Source organism: Lacerta agilis, chromosome 11 (assembly GCF_009819535.1).
Source record: "Lacerta agilis isolate rLacAgi1 chromosome 11, rLacAgi1.pri, whole genome shotgun sequence".
Taxonomy (NCBI): Eukaryota; Metazoa; Chordata; class Lepidosauria; order Squamata; family Lacertidae; genus Lacerta; species Lacerta agilis.
In genome coordinates, this window is record NC_046322.1 from 55,045,396 (window position 1) to 55,056,765 (window position 11,370).

Sequence of the window (11,370 nt, forward strand, 5' to 3'; positions counted from 1 at the left end):
GCTATAAACGCTGCATTCTTAGTTCTAGATTTTATGATTTACTAGCTGGCCCAGCCACACATTGCTGTGGTTTTGTTTTGTTTTGTTTTGTTTTGCTTTTTAAAATTCTCCTGACCCCGAGAGTATTCTGGAAGCTCCTGTTTTCATTCTTCCCTGTCCCTTTAGAGCAGGGGTCAGCAACCTTTTTCAGCCTTGGGCCGGTCCACTGTCCCTCAGACCATGTGGTGGGCCAGACTATATTTGGGGGGGGGGAATGAACTAATTCCTATGCCCCACAAATAACCCAGAGATGCATTTTACATAAAAGAACACATTCTACTCATGTAAAAACACACCGATTCCCATTACATAAAAGAACACATTCTACTCATGTAAAAGCACCAGGCACGCGAAGCTGCGGCGGCCATTTTAGGAGAGGGCAATGGCGACCTTAAAGAGCATTCTCCCCCACCCCCGTCCCAAAATTACCCAGTCCCAAAATCATGCACCCCAGCGAAACAATCCCCTCAGAGCTGGTCTTACTCAGTGCATGCCTCCTGCTCCGTGTTTTTTTTTCCCTCGGAGCATGCGAAGCTGCGGCGGCCATTTTAGGTGAGGGCACAGGCATTGTTGCTCTGGCCAGGTCTGATGATGTCGACGGGCCAGCTGCCTTTCTATTGGATGCTGTTGGAGTCTTCATTCCTTTTGCTGGTGAGGTATAATAGGCGCGCCATTTTTTTGCCTTTATTCTATATTTTAGGCATGACAGGTGGGGTTTTTTTAAATTTTTATTATGCCAGATCCTTCCTCGGTGGTCATGTTACGCTTTGTACTAATTTGATGCGCTTTGGTCCAGCGGTTACGGAGAACATCGGTGTCCGCCGCACACACAATGGGAACATTTATATATATATAGATGTGGAAATTGTTTTCCATTTGGTTGTGTACTTTTCGATGTGTTTTATTTATTGCTTATGACTTTTGTTACGTTGGTATTTGCGTAAATCTTGTCATGTTGTAAGCTGCCTTGAGCATTGTTTTAACTATACAAATAAAACGATGATGATGGTGATATATTACCCCCCCCAAAGGGATCCTAGGGGAGGTGCTTTTGTCCATATGGTCAGTCAGGGGCGAGGGGTCATAGCACTCCCCAAGGCGGTGATTCTGATGGGCTGCTCCTATTTGATGTACGCCATAGGGCAGTCCTATCCCAGGATCAAATACCAGGTTAGCAGTCAGCAGGCAGACTAACTGATTCTGGAAAACACCCAATGCCTGAGCCAAAACTCGCTTGCATCTGTATTCAATAAGGTTGTGGCCTATTTCAATCCAAGAAGTTGTCCTGAGATTCTTTTCCTTCATCTCACACCCCTGGTAGCAGGCTTCTTGCGCCTGGGCATGCAAATTTATAGCACTGTGTGCAAGAAGGGGAATAGAAAACAATACACTCATTAAATTTGTCTGAATATAACATTTAGTCTGTTTCACTCATTCATCTGTTTAGCTCTTGGGGTGTGTGTGCTGTATAGTCAGTATAAGAACTTGAGGTTCAGTTTCCACCTCTTTTGTGGATAGATGCTGATAACCCTTAATAGCTACCTGCAGGCAGAAACAAATTTAAAAGGAGAGGGCTAAATTTAATAGAAAGGTTAAATACCTTCATTTGGATATAAAGTATTAAAGATGAAATGGGACAAAAGTGGACTTTATTACATTTTTTGTGGTGACTTTTTTTTTCTTTTACTCAAATAACCTGCTATAGATTCTTCTGAGGAATATTCCCCTGTGGTCTAAAAAAAACTGTCCCAGGAAGCTCTCAGTACTAGGCATGTTTGGGACAAAGCTTATACCAATGATTTTTGTAAGATTTAAACAATTATGTGAGGACGTTTTAGGAGAAAAGTGCTTAATTTCAAAACAGTTTGCACACTTACTTAACCATAAAATAATGTAGGAAAACACACCCACCTACACCTAATCTGAACTGTTTCCCTACCCTGGAGTCTGGATCCACAGCAATCCTCTAGCTATTTCCTTCTGATTTTAGCTCTGTTTTCTTTGCAGCGAGGTAAATCACTCCCTTTGTGCATTTTACGTCTATACATGATTTCTACTCGTTCAGCCAACCTTTGGCCAATCAGAAGGACAGGAGAGCCCTATTTACACTAGGTTTCTTTTCCCTGTTACTGTGTTGATTCCTTCCCCCACCAACTTAAGTCTTCAGGTTTTATTTCCTCCTTAAGGTTTAGATAATAATCATATTTATACCCCTCCCATCTGGCTCTGTTTCCCCAGCCACTCTGAGCAGCTTAAAGATAAAGGTAAAGGGACCCCTGACCATTAGGTCCGTTCGAGGACGACTCTGGGGTTGCGGCGCTCATCTCGCTTTATTGGCCGGGGGAGCCGGTGTACAGCTTCCGGGTCATGTGCCCAGCATGACTAAGCCACTTCTGGCGAACCAGAGCAGCACATGGAAACGCCATTTACCTTCCAGCCGGAGAGGTACCTATTTATCTACTTGCACTTTGACGTGCTTTTGAACTGCTAGGTTGGCAGGAGCTGGGATTTGAACCGCTGACGTTCTGATCAGCAAGCCCTAGGCTCTGTGGTTTAGACCACAGCGCCACCCGCGTCCCTCTGAGCAGCTTTGTTGTCGTTCAGTCGTGTCCGACTCTTCGTGACCCCATGGACCAGACCACGCAAGGCACGCCTATCTTTCACTGCCTCCCGCAGTTTGGCCAAACTCATGCTAGTTGCTTCGAGAACACTGTCCAACCATCTCATCCTCTGTCGTCCCCTTCTCCTTGTGCCTTCCATCTTTCCCAACATCAGGGTCTTTTCTGAGCAGTTTACAGCATATCTAAAAAACATAATAAAAAACATCAAGCATTAAAAACCTCCTTTGACTCTCCAGTGATAACTAAAACAAAAAGCAACGGTTGTTCGGCCCCAAAACAGAACACAAAACGAAGTATTTTCATTCTTTCACAGAGTTCCAGAATATAGCTTTAAAACAATTATCCTCTCCATCCAGTAGAATGCAGTATGAGCACCCTGCTATGGTATTCCTTGGTCTAGTTAGCGAGTTAGAGGGAGAGGGTTGCGTTTTGCAGAAGTATATTATACTGAGCCCCCAGTTTATCATATCACAAGCCTGCCCCTCCTGAGACATGTTTTGCCTTTTTTGCATTCTATGATTCATTGCAATTGATAGGACCATGCATGCAAATTTTCTCTCTCTCTCTCTCTCTCTCTCTCTCTCTCTCTCTCTCTCTCTCTCTCTCTCTCTCTCTGTGTGTGTGTGTGTGTGTATGCAATATAATTAGTTGGGCTATGTCTCACATTATACTTTTAAAATTAGTATCAATATAATCATTAGTGACTTAGCTTACTAAATTATATGATTTCCTCATTGTCACTGGATTCCAACTTAGATATGGATGATGGGCACTACTGTGAAATGAAGAAATAAATTAAATGTGTTTAAAGGACATGCTTCCACCCGCCCGCCCCGCCCCCCAATAACAACCTCTCATTCTGCTTGAGGGAAACTCAATCACATGGACAACCCTAGCCAATCAGTGATCACATACATTGTGAGCAGGCTGCACGGTGCTATACAGCCAATCAAATATGTCTACTTGATGACCTCAAAAAGGGCAGGTGAAGTCAGTTGAGAGTAAGAGTAAGTCAAGGTGATGCAAATAGGTGGATATTTCTTAAGGTGTGTCAAAGAAAGGGATGTGTATCTTTCTACACACTGTTTAAAATATTTACAAAAAACTGTGAGCACCAGCTTAATATTTGTGTTTACAATTCAGCGCATCGCTGTCACATCAAAGTAAGCATAGCAGATCTACTGGCTATAAAGAAGCTAAATTGCTCCATCTCCTAGCATGCACTGAATTTTTTAGGGCTTTCTGTTAGTTCATCTATAGTTGTTCTGTTTTTCATGATGTACTGGCTGTGGAAAAGACATCTAGATCCTCCTCCCAACAACTAAATTACGAAAATCCAACCTTTGTCTTAAAAAAAACTGTTTGGAAAGGTGAAAAACTTTCCCAAGACAACTTGATATTGCTTCAGTCCTGTTTCTGACCTGGAGATATTCTTCATTGCAAAATGGAGGAAAAAGAGTTTCAAGTCTTCTCTCTGCACAAATGAGCACCTAGCAGAGTGCAAAATGATGTGTTTTAAGCGAGGCATTAGTCTATTTATTGCACAGATATTGATGTGTATTGGATTTGGTCTATTTTTGAGACAGTGCCATGGTAACTAGTCTCGCTTGACAAAGGCCTTATGTCAGAGCCAAATTAAAGTACGTAGAGACTGAACTTCAGGTAGCCTGTGAGATCAAGGCTTCTAGCACAATAGTGCACCCAGCAGCAACAGAAAAACAAGCTGCTGTGCCTTTTTATTTTCTGAAAATAAACGCTCATTGGAGACTGCAGAATCAATTGTCAAAGTGCCCAGGGCAGTCATGCCTTCTCATTCTAATGATGCCATCATTTCTTGCCTGCAATTACAACAAATCAGAATGGGTAATACCCGGGGAGGGGGCACAATTTCAGGCCACAAGCAAGGGGGCGATTGAAAAGACTTTTTGGCTGTAATCCTGGACACACTTACATAGATGAATATAAATGCCATTGAGCATAATGGGTCTTACTTCTGAGTATACAAGCATATAATTAGGCATTTAGATATAAAGGTACATTTTACAGAACAGACCATAGATTTGAAAATTAAACACTCTAGCCATTGCTGCGAATGGCACCTCCAGTAATCAAAGTCAGGAGACTCCTATATATTTTTAGCCCTGTATTGTTCATTTGCTGTTGTTTGTACATACATTAGACAGTATCGGGGCTGTTTTACAGCATACAATCATAGCTGGAAAGCAATTGGTGCTGATAACACCAAAGTCGCTGGTTGGACCCCCCGCATATTCCTGCATTGCAGGGGCTGGTCTGGATGACTCTCAGGGTCCCTTCCTCTACACTTCTAGAGTTTAATTTCCATTCCCATGCATGTACGCCAGTGGGCTTTCAAACAACTGAAGGTAAAGCCAATCAAAGCTGAAGTCAGCCAAGACACATGGAACTACCTAAATTTCCGTAGCAACGTGTTTGCTTTCTCGGTTGATAAGTGAAAATGTAGGTGCAAGGCACAGGTACGGGACTAGTCAACTTGGTGTTTTCCAAATGTTCTTGGGCTCTAACTCCCATCAGCCCCAGCCTGCATGGCCAGTGGCGATGGGAGCTGTAGTCAGGATGTCTGAAGGGCACCACATTGGCTACCCACGCTTTAGTGAGTCCCATTTTCTGCTGACTCCCACAGGAATTTCGATAAAGGATTAAACCCACCTTCAACTCAAAATTGCCCCAAATACATCTTAGGACTCACCTGCCTGTGCTTCTTCAAATATCTATTTATTTACTGCATTTATATCCCACTTTCTTCTCCAAGGAGCCCATGGTGGCAAACTGTACATGGTTCTCCACTTCCTCATTTATTTGCCACAAGAACCCTGTGAGGTAGGTTAGGCTGAGAAGCAGTGACAGGCCCAAGGTCACCCAGTGAACCTCAAGGCCGAGTGGGCATTTCAACCCTGGTCTCCCAGGTCCTAGTCTGACACTCTGACACGACACCACACTGGCTGTCTTGCCCAAGAACAATTATGTTGACCTCAGTGGGACTTAATCTGAAGGCTATAGCCACAATCTCCCTATGCATTACCTAAAGTAGATATTACAAGTCCTTCTGTAATTCAAGGTTATCATTATCATCATGCAATTCTTAGTACATATACAGAAATATGCCATCATATTTAGGACTATCATTAGGCACCATCATTTCTTGTTTCATGATTTACATCTGTGTGAGGAATCATTCTTTGAATGTGGTGTGTTGATTACAAGCTATAATTTTGGCAGCCTCAGATTAGCCTTTGGGAGAGAATATGGACCTGCCACCCAGTGGTGGACCTTCATGCTCCGGCTCCGGGGGGGGGGGGGGAAGAGAGCAGGTGGGGGTGGGGTGGGACGCCCAGTTTCGGTGGGGGGGCAGCCACAATGGCACCCCACCAAGATCACACTGCCAGGGGCGGTGTGCTCCCCCTCCCCCCTCTTCCTCCGCCACTGCTGCCACCACATTTCCAAAATACTTGCCACATCCTCCCCATATTTGAGAGAAAAGAAAAGACAGAGGCCACATCAAAGACTATGAATACAATCTTACCACTGTTTTGAATTAACGTGACTGCATTTAAACAAATCTCATTGTGGAGCGATAAAAGAAATTATTAGGGCTCTTAGAACGAGGGAACATTCTGTTCGGTTGTCAGTCCTGATTCACTTTCTCTGCAACCTTTACTGAGGAGACAAATCAATAAAGATGTTGAAGTTGCTCAGCCATTAAGTCATGTAAATGCATCATGCAGTTAATAGTTAATCGTGCAGGGTCTGGGTGGGTGGTTTAGCATCCATAGAAGCTGGTTCAGACTAGACATGATACCCTATCCATGTCCACTCAAAGTACCTACTAATAGAATCCATTGGCACTTCCTCCCAGGAAACTGAGTGTAGGATTGCAGCCTAAGAAACATGGTACTTGCTACTGCATCTTTCCCTCAAACAATTAAAAGCAAGCTTGACACAGGCACCCCTGGATTTTCATCAGGACAGCAGCATACAGGGAAAAGGAGACAACCTTTTTCTCCTTAGCTGCAGTCCTGACAAAAAATCCCCCACTAATCTGGTGTCTCTGAGGCAAGGCTTCTATGGGCACTAATAGCAGCCAGTAGGAGGGAAATTTTAACTGGGACCACAGTGGGGAGGAAAGAATTGAACTCTCCCTCCCCACATTCTGCAGGCCCACACAATGAAAATCACCTCCATGCTTGCAAGAACAAGTGAAGTGCTTAATGTCCTATTTAGTTTGCTTGAAAGCTTTACATGTATGGAACCACAGTTAAATGGGTGTGAGGTGATCGTGGCATAAGCACAGGTATCACTAGGCCTATGAAAGTTTTGAAGAAACAAAGTAGACTTCTGTCCGTTACTTGAAGACAAAATATATGGGCCAGATGCTTTCTAAGAGTTTGCCCTGTCCCATAGCTACATGTTGCATGGTGTGGCAGTTTTTGGGGGGCTCACAGTTGGGGGAAGATGGGTTAAACTTCCTTCTCATGTGTTGTGGTGGTCCCAATTACCCCCCCCCCCCCGCTGGCCCGGGTGCTTAATATTACATTTTAAAATCCCCTGATATGGTTGCCAACCACATGATGGATGTAACATGTACATTGCCCTTCTGCTCCCATGGTTAGGGGAGCAATTTTGCCTTGCACAGGTTGCTTAGAGGGACTTGTTCTCCTGACTGGAGAGAGGAAAATCTGTGTCACATGGATATCCTAATTTGTTGTTCATCATCAGCCTCTACTTCCAGGTTATGAGTGCCTGAAATGTTGATTATAGGATTTGTGGGTATCAGTGGAGATCTGTTAAATAGGGTAACGTCAGTGACGAACATTGCATTCGATGAATAAAGAGCTCTATTTTAGAAATGGCAATCAAATACAACAAAGGCGAAGTGCGCAAATGCCTTACATACAGAGCACTGCTCAGCAACCAGGTCCCTGGGTTTAATTTTTTTTTACCTACTCTGTTGCTAGGAGACGGGACCGCTGTGTTCCTACGAGTTCCACACTTGCTTGAGGATCTAGTAATTGGCATGTGTGTGTGTGTGTGTGTGTGTGTGTGTGTGTGCGCACCAGTTCCCAAAATATCACAGAAATGTATTTAATGAAAGGACTGCAGCAGGGTAAGGCGGATGCTGGCAAAACCTGAAAACTTGGAAGGAATGAGCAAAGTTCAATAGCGTTCAGGAATGAAGCAGGACACAGTGGGGTTTGACCGGCAACCTAGATAAACAGAGATAAAGTGGATCTTAAGTCAAGCTGCCTGCTCAAGGCAGGATTGGGCAAGTGTGTAGGTCCGGGGGGCGGGGGAGGGGCACTGACATGATCTATGTATGTGTCGATTGAGGACTCCTGCAAGCCTGTTGCAGAAGAGAGGACGACATGCTCAGTCCGTATGTAGACAGGCTCACCAAATAGCCTTGCCCAAACACCTCGCATTCCAAATAGCCCTGTCCATTGGCACAGACATCTGCAGGGAGGGAACTTTATTGTCCAGCTGCACGGCTGACGTTTCCCTCCTTAGGGATATTTGCACTGCATATGCAGACACCAAGGTTGGGGTTACTTGGATTGTATGACATTGGGGTAGGGGCGGGGGGTGGGGGCAAGGTTACTACTCCCCTACTCACATGTTGGGAGACTGCATGTGCTAGTCTTCTGAAAAGGACTGCACTGCTCACATTCATGCAGGGGTAAAACTAGGTTTCATTTCACCCATTGGCGGAGGAAGCCTCTCCGCCACCCAGGGCGGTGGAGCGGAGGCACCCCCCTGGGGGCGGGGCATCACGACGTGTCAGAGTCGAATCTCCGGGCATGCGTAGTGCATCCGGGCCGGCGCTGCTGCTCCCACAGCGAGGTGGCGGTGGCTTGTGGGGCTGCCCCGTCCGTCCGTAAAGAAGCATGGACAGGGTGCCAGGTGGCGGGGGAGTGGCAGGAGGGGCCGGGAAGTGTCTCCTGGAACCCGGGGTGGCCCGCCCCCTACGCCCCGCCCCTCCTACGCCACTGATTTCACCTGGGTCAAAGATCTAGTTTGCACCCCCCCATGTGCATTTGCGCGCACACACACACACATACACACACTGGTTGGGAGCTTCAAAGACACCCCTCTGGAGGCTTAACCCGGGACAAGAAACCTGGCTAGCCTCCCCGTAGCTACGGCCCTGCATTTATGTAATTTAGTTTCGAAATCATAACTATTATAAAACATGAAGGCAGAGGCTGTATAAAGTGATGGAGAGGACCAAAGCTGGTGTGTGTGCACAGAGCAGAGATTGGGGACCGTGATGTGGAAACATTTCCCTGTTCACTGCCTCTTCCTTCTCCCCACTCTGCTATGGAGGAGCTAGACTTCATCTGCGATTGTATTCCCACAACCTAGGACTGGCTGAAATATTAGCAGGCAGTTGGTGGCAGAGAAATGAGCGATAGTTCCAGCTATTTCTGCAAAGCAGGCCTCTTTGCCAGAGTTATAAAAACACTGAGCCGGCTCAATGCTCCAGGCATTGCACTTGTTTTGCATTCATCTTGTGGATATTTATCTATCTATTTATTTGCAAAAACCCACCCTATTGCGAATGTAATATGTTTTAAATATTTTTTTTTATTTAAAAGATTTTTTATTATTTTCCATAGAACAAAGAAAAAACATAGCATAAACATAAACACAATAAGCACACACTATATAAACACATAAACACATTGCAAACAATAACAGCATCAACAAGAAAAGAAAAATAAAACATACCAACCTTAGTAAACACCTATCTTTGTATTTTTCTATTTTCTAACTTCTCTACTAGGGGACTTCCCCTGTTCCCTCCACTGCCTTCAAAATCATATATACGTTTTAGGTAGCTTTATATCTTTTTCCCTTAACATTCACCAAATTTCTTAATACTCTTAAATATAGTTAATCCAATATAAATCATATCTCAAGCACAGTGTCTTAAAATATTCTTTGACAATTAAGTCTTTCATAAAAAATTTCTTCTATGCAATCTTATCTAACATTAACATACTAAAGCCGATCTTTTACCTAGTTCTGCTCAAATATTCAGTTTCTCAGATTTAACTAGATAGTCCTTAAATTTTTTCCAGTCCTGCGACATGTTTTAAATATTTTTAATTGTGGATTTTAAATTGTGTAACCCACCCTGAGACCAGCCGGTGAAGGTTGAGTAATAATGATGCTGCTGATAGTAATAAGGTTAAAAAAACCCAAACATATTTCTGAAAGAAGAAGCACACTGTTTTATATATGTTGTGCTGGCATCTATTAGAAGAAGCATTCCCTTGTGTGTAAGAGAAAAGGGAGACAAGCTTCTTCTTTTTTTTTTTGCAGGAATGTGTTTTAAAATGTTCAGTGCCACTTGCTTGACAGTTCTGAGCAAACAGAACTTTGTGCCTCGTTTGTTGTATCAGACTGGGTGGAAGGGCAGCAGCAGGTGGAAAGGGAGGCGGGTTTTTGTTATTGCTGTCAAAACGAAAACTCAATAAATAACAAAGATGGTGCTTGCCATCTGCAGTTCTACAAATTATGCAAAATCATTGATGAGCAGCGTATTTCCCATCGATTATTTGTTTAATGGATTAATTTAACCAGTTAATCAATTAACACATTCTTACATACACATCCTTCTCTTTCCAAAGTCTTTGCAATATACAAATCCTTTCAACACATACGTATAAAATACGCTTCATAATGATAGACATTTTGCTAGTATATAGATAATTGTAAGTTTAGAGGTCTTACTGAAATATTGCCTTCTCCCACATATATCTTACCTGAACCTTCAGATCCTTTTCAGACATAGCTGCCCCAAGGCATTTTGCTACCTGAGGCAAAGAACAAGATGGCATCCCCATTCCCATTCCACATACAGGGTTGGCCGTTGGATCCCACTTCAGCACTGGCAATGGGATAGCACCTCACCTAGTTACTTTCCAGGGTGCAGGGCAGGCCATCTGCCACAGACAGCTCTGTTTGCCAATCCTCATAGTTACTACAGACCCACCCATGCACCTGAAGCTTAAGTAGGCTGCTGCCTCACTTAGCCTAATGAAAGGGCCGGCCCTGTTTTCAGAGTCCTGCTCCAGGCGCCTCTGCCAAGGGAGGTGAAATTCTCCCATACCTTTTACGATCTGCGATTTTAAAGCGATACACTATAAACACTCTGTTTACATGACATGTATTTTTAGCCATGCCATGAAACTGGTGTGTGCACTGTGGGATGGGTGGCAGCAGTTGAGCTTTTGGGCGGCTTCCATAACATCTGTTCCACCATGGCTGGTGACCTAGACTTCAGGACCAGCAATGCCAGGGGCCTCTGCTACCTTCTCCATGCAGTGTTTTGCTCAAATTTTGCAAGACTGTGGAGGTGTCCACTTCCAAGACCAGCAAGCACGGTCATGTCGAAATGCTCCTCATTGGCATAGACATATTCACTGGGGGAAATATGAAGATAACTGCCTTTCCACCCACAACATAGATGTGCCCAACATTAAGAGAAATGACTTCCAGTTTATTGGGATTTAGAATGGGTAACCTCTCCTTGTTCCAGGACAGCGGGAGTCCGGGAGAATCTACACCTTCCCGAGGAAGACCTGGGCAAGGCGATAGAAATATGACGGGTGAAGAAATCCTGATCACCGTACTTTCTGCAATTGCTGTCAAGGCTGTGGCTGTATAA

General features: G+C 44.2%; 1 pseudogene; it reads left to right on the forward strand.

Moving 5' to 3' along the window:
• The first annotated feature begins 10,940 nt into the window (after positions 1-10,940).
• LOC117054754 lies at positions 10,941-11,370 on the forward strand (annotated as a pseudogene).